General features: G+C 36.8%; 1 protein-coding gene across 2 annotated transcripts in view; it reads left to right on the forward strand.

The window, feature by feature from the left end:
• The first annotated feature begins 2,375 nt into the window (after positions 1-2,375).
• The window catches only part of LOC127415642 (kelch-like protein 29), a 378,370-nt gene continuing 368,346 nt past the window's right edge, over positions 2,376-12,399 (forward strand). The window contains exon 1 of one of the 2 annotated variants that reach the window (XM_051654419.1): positions 2,376-2,583. The gene's annotated coding sequence lies outside the window, so the exon portion shown is untranslated. The other variant, XM_051654420.1, reaches the window with a different exon arrangement.

The following is a 12,399-nucleotide window of genomic DNA, read 5'->3' on the forward strand; positions in this document are numbered from 1 at the left end:
TGGAGTTGTATGGATTACTTTTATGCTACATTTATTATCTTTTTTTTCACCATTCACTTGCATTGTATAGACCTACAGAGCTGAGATATTCTTTTAAAAATCTTTGTTTATGTTCTGCAGATGAAATGAAGTCATACACATCTGGGATGGCATGAGGGTGAATAAATGATGAGAGAATTTCATTTTTGGATGAACTATACCTTTAATTGCTGCTGTTTATTAGGCCTAATATATTTCGACTCTATATTTAGACTAAAATAAGGTGTTTTGCAAATAGTTTATATTTATTGTAGATTTATATATTCAATTTAATGATGCCACCCTAACTGTTTAATTGAACCCTAATTTAATACAGAACTATGAGGTGATGTTAAGTAATTAAATGCAAATAAATGATATCTGCAGCAGTTGCCTAAAACAATACCTAAATAGCTTTTTTTTTTGCTATTGGTTAACATTATTTTCCCCACCCACTCAGCAGGTGAAAACCTTATATTTAGATGGAAAATTACACAAACATTTTTTATTTGAAATAACATCCACTGATAAATCACGCAAAAAAGAAAACAAAACAATCAAACAAACAATAAAAAAATAATAAAAATAAATAAATAAAAAGATTGTGAATTGAGAAAGTAAATAAGGTCAATTTTGATTCCATGTTGACATTCACAAAGCCATAACCCTAAATGTATCATGCTATCTAAAAACAGGAAAAGAAAGCTTCACGCATGGCCAACGGCTGTGACTCGCTATGTGCTGCAGCCTCCAAACTCAAGCACTGGTTGTGTGGAAAAACATGTTCAGGGCGGATGGATCCAAACGAAGTGCAGTATTGCGCTGTGGCCCTGGAGCTATTCCTGCTCAAACAGAGCTGCATACATACCCATAAACTGCAGGCCCGCTTTTGAGCCGAAGCCCACAGATACATGACAGGCAGTGAATCAGAGACCGAACGACCTCTGACACACTCGTTGTGGTTTATTATTAATGAGAGCGTACCTTCAATTTTTAAACGTATGTAATGTATTATATATGTAGGATCCAATTGCCACTTTAGAGTAAAATCATCAGCTATCAGTGACAATTCAGACAATTCCTTGAGTTTGGACAACTGAATTGAAGAATATAGAGGGTTAAAACATGCCCCAGGACTACCCATGTTTTCAGTGGTTGATTTCAGCATGTGATGGTGAACATAGTCCATGCACACAAATAGCACAACCTGCAAACTTATCCACGAGCAACATGTCCAATGATTTTGCTGATTGCTCCTTTAGCTGATATAGTTTATCCATTGCAAAAAATAATTTTCTTAATTAGTAATTTTGGGCATTGCTAGTGCCAAAGAATGTACCTGGCAAACGTACTCTCCTTAATTGGACAAAAACTGTTCTTAAATGCTATGACTCTATTTATTTTTAATTATTGATTTTTTTTTTTTTTTTTTTGGTCAATTTCACATTCTTAACTGTAAGTGGTCAAAGATGAAACCTTTTTTTTTTTTTTCCACAGTTTAAAACCAATTTTGACCAATATTGGAAGGACTGAATGGCACAAAAGCATGGAAAATTGTTCATTATGGCAAAGCTTTGAATCTCAGCTCAATTTGATTTAATTAAAGCTTTATTTTTAAAGATCTCTCATCTAATACTCTTATCTAATATATCTCATAAATACTCCTCACAATATAATCACAAAGTACTGTCACAATTTTCCCTTTCCCATTTGTTTCCTTTCCTTGCTTATTTTAAACAGTTTTTATTTTCATTAATAATAAGGGCAACATTATACATTTTACAATAAGGTTGTATTTTTTAACATTAGTTAATTACATTAGTTAACATGAACTAACAATGAACAATAATTTTACAGCATTTATTTATCTTGGTTAATGCACATTACAACATATACTAACACATTTTTAAAATGTATGCACGATGAAGTAACACAAAATAACAATGAACAATTTTATTTTCATAATTTAACGTTAACCAAGATTAATAAATGCTTTAACAAAATATTGCTCATTGTTTACTAATGTTAACAAATACAACCTTATTGTGAAGTGTTACTGTTGAAGCCTATACATAATGTATCAGTTTATGTACGTCTTTCTGTTTCTTTATCTCACTTATTAGAGTACATCTATTTGATTTGTATTGTTGATTATAATAATGTCTGTATTGTTTATTTACTACCTTGAGCATAGTCAGACGAGTTCATTTGCTGCAGTTCCACATTTCACCATTAGGCGCCACTAAAACTCTCGAAAACACACGCAGCTAACAGCGCTTTACAGGGGGAGGAGCTTATCTGGAGTAAAGTATCAGCTGGGAGAGACTGAAGCAGCATTCACTCGAGTCTCTGTGCTCAGTGCGTGGACGACGTTTGAGCTGTACAGCATCTGTCAACTCCCCGGACCAACTCATTAAAGCGCACAAAGAGGGAGAACACACCTGCTGCATATGCGAGAGACCACAACACACTTTATACAGCCATGCAGTGAAAGCGCTGCCAGCGCGTGAGGAACGGCGTCTCCATCCGAGCAACACGGGCATCATTAGGCAACTCGTTCGGGAGGTGAGGCTGGATATGATGACGCGGATGGCAACTGTACAGTATTTTTGCATGGAGCCTGTTAATGTCATGTGCGCGCACTGATGGCACATTGGCACATGCGCCACCTGCCTATGCTAATGCGTTTCGTAAAGGCGCGTCCGTGTGGCGTCCTCATCCTCTCGTGTTCTCTGTTGGATTGGAGGTATTAACTCCCTGGATTTAGTGCTGGGGCACTAAAGGATTTTTTTTTTTTTTGCATGAGGTGGTCGCTTGGACCGTTTTGTTCTGGATACTCCAAGTACCTGTGATGCGTAAAGCCATTTAGCGTCAATATTTAGGGCTGCTCACACCTAAACCCTGGACGTCTACCTGCGTGTGGAGTTTAGCTCCAGTCCTGTTCTAACACACCTGCGTGTCATGTAATATTTTCTTACCTAGATTGCATTTTGGGGGATCATAGGCGCTTCTGGTGCTGGTCTAGTTATGCAGTTTACTTGGTTTGGTGACATAAGGTGTATTTTTGCACCTTTAATGTGTGTTTGATTAGAGTTGGAACTAAACTCTGCAGGTTTTGACAAGCATAGATTGAGAAGTTTTAATTAAAATATTTGTGCTTAAGCTGTTCACGTGGCCCCCTTTGTGATCTGCCTACCTAGACTGAATGTTTTGGCATCAGTATTTGAATATGCAATGCCTAAAATGCTGTAGGCAGCTCACTAGGTTTGGAGCTGGATCAGTTGTGTTTGATTAGAGTAGGGGTTGTCAACTTGTGACCCCTGTAGAATAAGAATGCCACATTGTATAGTAACTTTCATTAATAAGCATTATTAATGCTGAACTATTTTTTACCTACATTTTTACATTTTCAGCCATGTCCAGGGTTCATTGTGCCACTGTATTTTTTGACAGATAGACATTTGTTTGTTGGGGGGTTTTATGCACTGTACTGTAGAATCAAACAAAGATGATACAAGAGCATGTCCCTTTTGTTTCTAAAGCTATAGAACAAATTAACCACATTTATAAATGCATTTTTATGTGTAGTTGTTTTTAATTGTGGAAATTACCATTTGTTACATATTAGGGTGGATTAAAATGATAACTAAACTCTGCAGGAAGGTCGCTCTCCAGGAGAGGAATTGATTGAGAGTTTTTTCCTCCCATGTCCTATTGATTGGTACAATATCATAAAGGAGGCTGTTACAGTAGGTAGCTTGTGCAATCGACTGTTTTGAACCTGTAGGGTATGATGCATGCAGAAGCGAACAGTAGTTACTTTTGTCTTATTATTTTGCAGTATGTAAACAACTGTGATCAGAATTTACCCTAGCCATCTTACAATACTGAGTTAATTAGACACATTTTTACAGATATTAATCTTTGATACAAGTATGTATACATGCCATAAAATCAGTGGACATTTTGTAATTAGAAGTTGGGCAAAATCTTCTAGTGGATTTTTTAATTATAGGATCAAATGGGCAGATTGAAGTTATATCAAGCTTTACTGGCAAGAGAAACTTAAGTGTACATTGTCAATGCATTATTAGACACTATACATAAAGATATAAAACAAATCAAATGCTCAAGTTTAATTTGCTGAATTTTAAAATCTCAAAACAATTATTTTCTCTGGCTGCCAAAAAAAAAAAAAAAAAAGAATACTGCAGTAATCGCGTTAATGGTATTTTTTTACGCGTTAAACATTCAACTATTAATCGCAAAAAAATAACACGTTAAATTTCCTAGCTTTACAATAAGGTTTATTAACATTTGTTAATTCATTGGGTATCATGAACTAACAATGAACAACATGTTTATTACAGCATTTATTAATCTTTGTTTGATGGTAATTTATAAAAATATACTTTTATTAGTTCATGTTAGTTCTTAATACATTAACATACTGTACAACTCTTAATGCTAAAAAAGTATTAGTATATGTTGAAAGTAACATTAACCAACATTAATACAGTTGAAGTCAGAAGTTTACATACACTTAGGTTGAAGTCATTAAAACTCATTTTTTTAACCACTCCACAGATTTAATATTAGCAAACTATAGTTTTGGCAAGTCGTTTAGGACATCTACTTTGTGCATGACACAAGTAATTTTTCCAGCAATTGTTTATAGACAGATTGTTTCACTTTTAATTGACTATATCACAATTCCAGTGGGTCAGAAGTCTACATACACTAAGTTAACTGTGCTTTTAAGCAGCTTGGGAAATTCCAGAAAATGATAGACAATTAGCTTCTGATAGGCGGTGTACTGAATTGGAGGTGTACCAGTGAATGTATTTTAAGGCCTACCTTGAAACTCAGTGCCTCTTTGCTTGACATCATGCCTCCACAAGTCTGGTTCATCCTTTGGAGCAATTTCCAAATGCCTGACGGTACCATGTTCATCTGTACAAACAATAGTATGCAAGTATAAACACCATGGGACCATGCAACCATCATACCGCTCAGGAAGGAGACAAGATCTTACAATTCGTACAAAATCTTTGTTTTAAACACTGACCCTTAACACTTACTTAGTTTAATAATTTTAAATCATGAGTTGCACTATACATAAGTAATATTGGCATTATATTCATGCTGTTTAGCCAGAGGGGAACTGGCCCCCACAGTGAGCCTGGTTTCTCCCAAGGTTATTTTTCTCCATTAACCAACATCTTATGGAGTTTTGTGTTCCTTGCCACAGTCGCCTTCGGCTTGCTCACTGGGGTTATAAATACAATTATTATTTAATTACTTATTTTTAAACACAATTCACAATCGTATTTTATCAAACTACACAATGATGACTACAAGACATTATAGATATTACAGTTTTATCTTCTGTTAATGCCTGATCTTCTGTAAAGCTGCTTTGAAACGATGTGTGTTGTGAAAGGCGCTATACAAATAAAAATGACTTGACTTGAAGGAGATGCATTCTGTTTCCTAGAGATGAATGCAGTTTGGTGCAAAAAGTGCAAATCAATCCCAGAACAACAGCAAAAGACCTTGTGAAGATGCTGGAGGAAACAGGTAGACAAGTATCTATATCCACAGTAAAACTAGTCTTATATCGACATAACCTGAAAGGCTGCTCAGCAAGGAAGAAGTCACTGCTCCAAAACTGCCATAAAAAAAGCCAGATTACAATTTGCAAGTGGACATGGGGGACAAAGATCTTACTTTGTGGAGAAATGTCCTCTGGTCTGATGAAACAAAAATGTTTATGTTTGGAGGAAAAAGGGTGAGGCTTACAAGCTGAAGAACACCATTCCAATCGTGAAGCATGGGGGTGGCAGCATCATGTTGTGGGGGTGCTTTGCTGCAGGAGGAGCTGGTGCACTTCACAAAATAGATGGCATCATGAGGAAGGAAAATTATGTGGATATATTGAAGCAACATCTCAAGACATCAGCCAGGAAGTTAAAGCTCGGTCGCAAATGGATCTTCCAAATGAACAATGACCCCAAGCATACCTCCAAAGTTGTGGCAAAATGGCTTAAGGACATCAATGTCAAGGTATTGGAGTGGCCATCACAAAGCCCTGACCTTAATCTGAACTGAAAAAGCATGTGCAAGCAAGGAGGCATACAAACCTGACTCAGTTACACCAGTTCTGTCTGGAGGAATGGGCCAAAATTCCAGCAACTTATTGTGAGAAGGTTGTGGAAGGTTACCCAAAATGTTTAACCCAAGTTTAACAATTTAAAGGCAAGGCTACCAAATACTAACAAAGTGTATGTAATCGTCTGACCCACTGGGAATGTGATGAAAGAAATAAAAGCTGAAATAAATCATTCTCTCTACTATTATTCTGACATTTCACATTCTTAAAATATAGTGATCCTAACTGACCTAAGACAGGAACAATGTTTTCTATGATTAAGGATACGTTTACACGACAACGATGTACTAAAAACGGAAACGTTTTTCCTTTGCGTTTTTGAAAAGTTTCACATACAGACAACAACATTGTGAAAACGATCTCCATTCATACAGATCCGCGAAAACGACTAAAAACGCTGTATTATGCATGCCAGGCCAGTAGTTGGCGATGTCACTTTGTAAAGAAACCCTGCGCACTTAAGCATTCTTCCACAGAGCGGTGAATACAAACAATGAAGATGGCGAAAGTATCGAGCAATTTTGTCTGGACGGACAATGAGGTTGCTTTATTACTACAATTACTTTGCTGGAGAAGCGTCAATAAACTCAAAATCTTGAGCAGCACAAACACAGTCCTGTAGTCCGCCATTGTAGTTTTGAATGTCTCGCACGTTGTTTTGAAGTACTCGTGCGCATGCCTATAGACTGAACTCTCAAGATTATTCAATAAACTCTGCTCATTTTTACCATCACTTCGTCTCTTGCCTTGTTCTGTATTCTCACTGCTGACTCTTGGGCTGGTAGGAGAGTAAGTTAACATAACAAGCTTTTGATGTTGACTGGTTTTGGATATCAGACAGAACTCTGATATATGGATATCTTCTGACAAAGAGAGAGGTCTTGTGTACACTGGATCTAACATGCATTTTCACTGCCTCATGTTTTCATATACTAAGCATATCACTGAATACTGTACATGGCATCACATCTCTGTCTATAGGCTATGTACATAAGCGGTGGGTGAATGATTTGCAGGGTAAAGGTACATCAAATAAAATTAAGTAAATAAATAACATTTAAAATACAAATACATTTTTCCCATCTGAATCCATACATTCATTTCAAGATTTTCAAATTGCAGGTTCTGCCTAATGTACAATGTTCACACTCCATACAAAACACTCCAAATGAATAAATTGTTGATTATTATTATTTGCACAGACACCAGTATTCATACTGATAAGTATACATCTCAAATTGAATCCATCATTCTTTATATAACACGTAATACGCGTGTGCATGATGTCATCTTTTTCACAAATTCACAATTCAAATTTTGTATGTTTACACGGAGACGATAATGACATCATTTTCAAAAACGTGCACTTTGAAACCCGTTTTCAAAAGTTTGCGTATTAAGGCCCCAAAACGCCGCTGTCGTGTAAACGAACAGCCAAAACTCATAAAAAGGTTTCCGTTTTTAGTTGAAAACGTTGTTGTGTAAATGGCCCTAATGTCAGGAATTTTGAAAAACTGAGTATAATTGTATTTGACTAAGGTCTATGTAAACTTCTGACTAAAACTGTAAGTCAGGGCTCCAGACTGTGACTAAAATGGTCAGAAATATAACCAAAAATAAATGATTGCAACAATAATTTAAAATCTAGTCTCCATTGGTGACAGTCAGAATGCGTGCTTTCATATGCGGTTTCGTCAGATATAATCTTGTGAGTTATTGAATACATCTTTAGAGCGTGCACCACCTGTGTGTCTCGAGCCACTTTTTGCCCGTTCTGTTGAGGATATGAACAAACACAGCACGAGCCATGATGTCCAGTTCATGAACAAATGACTCTTTTGAACTGGGTTTTTATAATGAATCACCCGACAAGTGCTCTTTTGAACTCAGGAGCTCAGGTTAGCAGTTTGAATTCGAATCACTTTCTCAGTGAATCGGTCGTCAGCGAGTTTACAACTGTGAGTGCAGACATTTCAAAATAGTAATCCCATGTGTACTTCGGGCTAGTTTATAATTAAAAGTCCCGTGGTATATTTTTTTTCCCCCTGGTTATTATTGATTTGGATTGGAGTAGCATAATGAACTGCATCTGGGATTTCATTCAGTTTGCACTCTTGCAGTCTTTGTGAGCATCTAGTCACAGTAAAGACAGCCTTAGATTTATATATATATAAAAAAATATATATAAAATATGGTTAACTAATGTTAACAAATACAAGCTTACTGTAAATGTGTTACCAAGATTCTACACTATTCCTAGGCCACTAATCAAATGAGCAAATCTGTGACATTAACTATGTTAACTCTTATACAAAAGGGTCAGATTTCCTTGCTTCCATTGAAGCACACAAGATTCTCAAATCATGCTGGATAACATGATCAGGTTTGGCACAAACTTGTGGAGTTCATGCCAGCTTGAGTGCATGTTGTCATTAAAACAGAAGGGAGTCACCTCAAACATTAAAAATATGTTAATTAATGTTAATTTCAACAATTTACTCCAGTTGTTATGCTGCTAATATAATTTGCAATGCAAAATGTTGTATTAATTTGGAAATATTCAAAAAAGCAGCATTTTCATTAGTGGTCTCAGACTTTGGACCCCGCTGTACAAGACAAATGCAAATGTAATTTTTGCCTAAAGTGAGTAAATTGCGGCGGTTTCAGTGTGATTTCCGAGATAAGCTGTCTGGCACTATAAACAGACTTAAAACGTCACTACCCACATCGTGCACGACTCTGATTTCACCCCGTGCCATCAGGATAATCTGTGTTGTGTCATGCATGCACTCTCTTGCACATGCAAAAGTGCAGCTGCAGTTGCAGTAGCCGTTGGTCTCAGTGGAGCAGCAGTGCTGTCATGTTCGCAGACACCGACATTGATAACATTGGCAAATGTATCAGGTAGCAACTTGGATCATGCCCCAGATTAAAGGCTTACAGTTTGGATGTTCAGCAACGGGGCTGCGGGTCTTGGCAAACGAGAGCGTGTGCTCAAAGCACACATCATCTCGTCAAACGTTCTGACACTTCCACTAGAATATGATTGGAGAAACATGTCTGACTCTAGATTGAAGGGGACAGTGCACCTGAAAATGACAACTCTGTTATTATGTACTCATTCTCATGTTGTTTCAAACCTGTATGACATTCTTTCTTCTGTGGAACACAAAGGGAGATGTTAGTCTCAGTCACCATTCACTTCATTGCATCTTTTTTTATGTACAATGAAAGTGAATGGTTGCGAAAATTCTGCCTAACATCTCCCTTTGTGTTTCACGGAAGAATTAAAGTGACATGGTTTTGAAACAACATGAGGGTGACTAAATGATAACAGAATTTTAGGCCAGTTAGGCAATCTCTATGGTTGGACTGTGCTTGGTTTATTCTGCTCTTTATTTGTGTAGTGTTGTAGGTGTGTTATGGAACTGAAAATGTTGGTTCATCCTTCTCAGGTCAAAATCAATATGTTTTGAAAGCAAATACAGAAGGAAGAACAAAGAATAAGAATTTTTGTGAGGCGTTCAGTGGAGTAATGGAGCAGGGATAGATTTCTGCAGCTTTCCTACAGGAATAGTTCATCCAATAATAAAAATCTTTTACTCACCCTCGTGTCATTTCAAATCAATATGACTTTAATGTCATAGAACAGAAAAGGTGAACTTTCGAAGAATTTCCTAGCTGCTCTTTTCTATATGATGAAAGTGAATGTGGACTGGGACTGCCAAGCTCCTAAAGTAATAAAAAAGCATTGTAATAGTAGTCCATGTACTTGTGAGTATATTCCAAGTCTTCTGAGCCCATATTGCTTTGTGTGAGGACCAGACTGAAAGTAAAAATTTCAAATGTTTTTGGTTCTGTCGCTTGGGCGATTATATAGAAAAGAGCAGCCTGGATATTCTGCAAAATATCAGCTTTTGTGTTCCGCAGAAGATAGAAAAACTAACATGTTTAGATTCGGAACGACATAAGGGTGGGTAAATTATGACAGATTTACATTTTTGGGGGAACTAGGCTATACCTTTAAAGAAATAGTTCACCCAAAAATGAAAATTCTCTCATCTACTTACGCTTATGCCATATCAGATGTGTCTGACTTTCTTTCACCCGCTGAACTCAAATAAAGATTTTTAGAAGAATTTCTCTGCTCTTTTTGTCCATACAATGCAAGTGAATGAGTGCCAAAGTTGAAGCTCCAAAAAGTGAATTGAAGCTCCAAAAATCACACAAGTCAACATAAAAGTAATCCATAAGACTCCAGTGGTTAAATCAATATCTTCAGAAGTGGGTGAGAAACAGATCACTTTCACATTCTTCTTTTTGTTTTTTTGGTGATTCACATTTACATGCTTACCGCCCCCTGCTGGGCAGGGAGAAGAATTTCAAGCAAAACAGGACTTAAATATTGATGTTTCTCACCCACACCTGTCATATCGCTTCTGAAAATATGGCACTGGAGTCGTATGGAGTACTTTTATGCTGCCTTTATGTGCTTTTTGGAGCATCAAGATCTTGGTACCCATTTACTTGCATTGTATGGACCTACAGAGCTCAAATATTCTTCTTTAAAAAAATCTTAATTTATGTTCTGCAGAAGAAAGTCACACATCTGGGATGGCATGAGGGTGAGTAAATGTTGAGAGAATTTTTGGACGAACTGTCCCTTTAAGACCGGAAAAATAAGAGAATTTCTTTAAGAAACATGCAGAAAATACTACTGACTATAATTTGCTTTATGAAATCACAGATCACTTCTAGATATGATGTTTTGAGATGGGGGAAACTGAACAGTATGACAGGTACAGGGGAATTCTCTGTTATAATGCTGGATTCAGCATAAAAGCTTGATTTCATGAGAGTTGAGGGCTGATGCCATGGTGCTATATTGCATAATTACTTCCTTGCTTTTCTATCCTTTATCATGGATGTCTTCTGTAATGCATTAGGACTAATGAACTGAGGCGAACTGCATGGAAAAATATAGGTTAATGTTTATTAAAATAAAAACATCAGTTAGAATTGTGTCGTCTGTGTTCTGTGAGCTGTATCAGCGTGATGCACATTTCACAGTATGAATAAATACATCTAGAGGTCTTAACTTTGACATTTGAACATGAAATATGATGTTGAGAAGTACGTTAATAACATTTCCTTCACTCATGAAAACATCCTGATTTGTTAAAGGGATAGTTCACCTAAAAAATTAACATTCTGTTACTAGTTATTTGCCTTCATGTCCTTCCAGTCCTGTAGGATTTTCAGTGGCGATGTTAGGCAGTATGTTAGTCACCATATTTGTTTCTGTTCAGTTGAAACAGTGCCTGCCCAATGCTTCAGTAGACAGTTCACATGGTGTTACACTTACTGATGCCACAGTATACTACCCCCGACTCAAACTTCATAATAACAGCAAAATACCACATTGTTTTTTATTCAGTACAGTTGTATGTAGAGTAGCAATATTCACAGATAGCAGTGGTATTCGGCTGAACTCTGTGGTGAAGGGGCTCAGACTATGAGCCCAGGACAGGGGCTGTTCAAACAGATGGAACACAACAGACTGGAACCGAACGTGAGGATCTCAAGACACACATTTCCAAGTTGAACATCTTTCCTGACAAAGCGTTTAAAAAACGAATTGCTTAATCTGAGAAACGCTTATTAAGAGAGCAAGATGCAACAGCCAAGTACCTCAACCCATTGTAAGGGGCTGTTCACACCGAATGCTTTTGCAGCCATCCATTTGTTTTTCTATGTAAACGTGCGCTAGACAAACGTCTTTGTTTCCCTTTGTTTTTGTTTATTCAGCGTCTCGTGCCGGAGCGTTGTTTTTTTTAGATGCTTTGTCTAATTAAAAAGAACTTTAAAAAGCATATTGAGACACCTGCTTTCTGTTAAACTGTATTTGTTGCACTGTGTCTAGCCTTTTTTTAGCGCAAGAATGCGATCGACACAAATCCAAAATTCAAATACACAGTTTTAGCATTCGAATGTGCATTTTTTTTTTTTTCTTAAATTCGATTAATATTCAAAATTCCAATTTTTATTTGTCAGCCCTAATGTCAGATGGCTTGTGCTGCATGCCAAGACAAAATCTTCATCAATTGCTTGTGCTTGAGGTGTTGCTTGTGATTTGCTAAATTGCTCAGCTTGGTAAATGTTTTGTCTTGAATTTGCACAATTCCTGCTAGATCTAACCAAATGACAAA

This window comes from Myxocyprinus asiaticus, chromosome 25, assembly GCF_019703515.2.
Source record: "Myxocyprinus asiaticus isolate MX2 ecotype Aquarium Trade chromosome 25, UBuf_Myxa_2, whole genome shotgun sequence".
NCBI classification, from domain to species: Eukaryota; Metazoa; Chordata; class Actinopteri; order Cypriniformes; family Catostomidae; genus Myxocyprinus; species Myxocyprinus asiaticus.